This window comes from Hyaena hyaena, unplaced genomic scaffold, assembly GCF_003009895.1.
Source record: "Hyaena hyaena isolate Hyena2069 unplaced genomic scaffold, ASM300989v1 scaffold_35, whole genome shotgun sequence".
In the NCBI taxonomy this organism is placed as follows: domain Eukaryota; kingdom Metazoa; phylum Chordata; class Mammalia; order Carnivora; family Hyaenidae; genus Hyaena; species Hyaena hyaena.
The window spans coordinates 247,146-250,804 of NW_024080667.1; positions in this window are offsets into that span (position 1 = coordinate 247,146).

Genomic DNA, 3,659 nt, shown 5'->3' on the forward strand with positions numbered 1-3,659 from the left:
GAGAGACTCTTGAATGCTGAGAACAAACTGAGGACTGATGGGTGTGGGGGGGAGGGGGGAGACGGGCATGGAGGAGGGCACTTGTGGGGATGAGCACTGGGTGTTATATGGAAACCAACTTGACAATAAACTATTTGTAAAATAAATAAATAAATAAATAAATATTTAAAATAAATAAATAAAGGGGCGCCTGGGTGGCTTAGTCGGTTGAGCGTCCGACTTTCGCTTAGGTCATGATCTCGTGGTTCGTGGGTTCGAGCCCCGCGTCGGGCTCTGTGCTGACTGCCAGCTCAGAGCCTGGAGCCTATTTCAGAGTCTGTGTCTCCCTCTCTCTCTGACCCTCCCCTGCTCACGCTGTCTCTCTCTCTCTCCTAGAAATAAATAAAAAATATTAAAAATAAAATAAAATAAATAAATAAATAAATAAAGAATTTGTAATGTGTTTTCATAAAAAAATAAATAAAGCATATCCTTAACACCATGTCATTTCACCTTGAAATAGTTCTGTAGATATTTCTAAAATACAAGGGTATTTCCCATAATAGCATCATCTCATTTAACCGAAATTAAAAATTCCTTAACAAGAACGATGAGTCAGTTTATATTCTAATTTTCCACTCATTACATTTGAAGATTATTACGGCCCTTAAGTCTTTCTGTAATCAGGGACATTCTCCCCACCCCTGATCCTTCCACCCTATTTTCCTTACATTTTTGACTTATTTTATTGTTTTTTGTGTTTTTTTTTAATGTTTTATTTATTTCTAGGAGAGAGAGAGAGAGACAGCGTGAGCAGGGGAGGGTCAGAGAGAGAGGGAGTCACAGACTCTGAAACAGGCTCCAGGCTCTGAGCTGGCAGTCAGCACAGAGCCCGACGCGGGGACCGAACCCACGAACTGCGAGATCATGACCTAAGCGAAAGTTGGATGCTTAACCGACTAAGCCACCCAGGCGCCCCATTTTTGACTTATTTTAGAAACTGGATCTGTTTTTCTATAGGATGTCCTACATTCTGCACGTGTCTGTTGGCTTTCTTCTGGACTCATTTAACTTGTTGATTTATCCCTCGCTTATACTGTAAACTAAAAGCTAGGTTTAAAGGCTTGATTTGATTCTGTGGCCAGAATACATCACAGTGGTACTTTCTTTTCTTTTTGTTTTTTTAAAATCTTTAATGTTTTTATTTATTTATTTATTTATTTATTTATTTATTTCTGAGAGAGAGAGAGAGACAGTGTGAGCAGGGGAGGGTCAGATAGAGAGGGAGACACAGAATCTGAAACAGGCTCCAGGCTCTGAGCTAGCTGTCAGCACAGAGCCGAACGCGGGGCTCGAACCCTTGAACCACGAGGTCATGACCCAAGCCGAAGTCGGACGCTTAACCAACTGAGCCATCCAGGCACCCCCACAGTGGTACTTTCTATTGTAGTCAATTTATAGATTTAGTTTCTATGGTATCTCCTCAACAGGCACATAATCTGGTTGTCCCACCTATAGTGATGCTGAGACTGGCCAGTGGGTTCAGGTGGGGGCAGTTTGGTCCCTTGTCATGAATGTCCTTGTCAACCATCATCCATTAGGTTTTGCATCGATGTAACCTCTGGGCCACTTATTTAATTAAGAGTTGAAAACGGCAATTTTTCTACTGTTTGTATTCTATTACATCATTAGCTGGAATTTTCTTGTTAAGAAGAACTTTCCCTCATCAACTAGAACCATTTAGTAATGTAGAAATAAGTTCACACGAAACAAGCAGAAGAAAAGCTTAATTCTTTCCCTTGGACTACCTTTTCTCCGAGTAAAGAGTAAGTCTTAGCTGAGGCTGCTATAGCAAGGTACCATACACTGGGTGCCTTCAACAGTAGGCATTTATTTTCCACAATTCTGGAGGCTGGGGCGTCCAAGATCAAGTTGCCAGCGGATTCAGTGTCTGGTGAGAGCCCTCCGCCTGGCTTGGAGACTGCCACCTTCCTGCTGTGTCCTCCTGTGGTGTGTGGTGCAGAGACAGAGAGAAAGCTCCAAAGGTTCCGCCTCTGAAAACCTTCACACTGGAGAGTTGGGGTTTTAGCATTTGAATCTGGCAGCGATACAAACATTCAGCCTGTAACAGAGTTGACGTTGTAGCTTCCAATAGTGCCCAGCGAATTTTCTGAGTTACTATTGCCATTCCTCTCCCTTCTTCTAATTATCATGTGAACTCAGGATCTCATAGATTCGTTATGTGTGATCATTTACAGCCATTGTTCTTTCTGATGCTCAATTGTCCCATCTTAGGCCATGGTAGCCCCACAAGGTGGCTTTTTGACCTGGCCCCATTCATCTTTGCTTCCTTGCTTTCTGGCACAAGAGCCCCCAGGGTCGGCTCGTACACTTCCTGCCTCCAATTTAGCCTTAGCTACTTCTCTAAAAAGCCTTGTTTGTTTCCGTGGGGAATGGTGTATTCATTGCTATTGAGCTGTTATTGCCTCTGTCAACTGATTTAGAAAACACATTTTTCACTGTTTTTCAAAAGCAAAAAGCCTAAAGTCCTCGTAGTGATGTTTCCACTTCAAGTTTAACATCATTGGGTTTATGCTTAAATTCTCTAATTTTATTTATAACAGAAGTGTCTTTTCTGTTATACTAAAAAATCTTGATTTCTAACCATAATTTTTATTGCTGTAATGACTTATTAACCTATAATACACATATAATAACTTTAAAATGTCAATATTGATACTCCTAAAAGACTATTGAATGAAGTTCAGATTTTCCTTACAGTTCTTTTTAGCCTCAGAATATTCTACTAATGATGTGCAGTCCAAATGCTGCCTCCCAAAGTTAACTTGAAATAGCTCTTTTATCTTTGCGGTACATCGGTTTGATATATAATTCAGTACTTGCTTGGATTTGTTTTCAAATTTTAAGGAAATGCTTTTTTCCCCCCTGCCTTTTGATTTAATTTTCTTTCTGGGATATGTAAAATATTTCCCGATTCCCAAGTCAAAGCTTTATAGCAAGATTTATTCAGAGAAGTCTCATTTCTATTTCTGTTTTGCCTCATATGCTCTCCCTCTCCCTCCCAGTATTTCCCCCTCTGGTTTATCCTTCTTGTGTTTCCTTTTGGAAATATGAGAAAGTGTGTGTGTGTGTGTGTGTGTGTGTGTGTGTGCATTAGTATTTACTCCTCTCCTTTACTGAATAGGTGGTGTGCTACATGCAGTGATTTGTGGATGGCCTTTTCTTCTACCAGTGTATCCTGCATATCACCCCAGTTTAGAATATAGAGATATTCCACATTCTCTTATACGACACACAGCGCTCCACTGTGCAGATTTTTCATCCTTTATTCAATCATTTCCTCAATGAGGGGTATCTGTGCTGTTTCCGATCTTTCACCATTGCAAATGACGTTGTCACGAGTAACTGAATATGTATAAGTAAATAAATATGTCATTCTGTGTTTTGTTTGTTTGTTTGCCGATGAATCATTGGGATAGTTTCCTAGAAATGGGATTGTTGCTTCGAAGGATAAATGTATATGGAATTTTGCTAGATATTTCCAAATCCTCCTCTGTAGGCCTTATGTTTATTCTGTAGTACTACCAATAATCCTACCAATAATGTATGAGAATTCCTGTTTCCTCCGCACTCTCACCAATGGCATTGGTGTCAAAGTT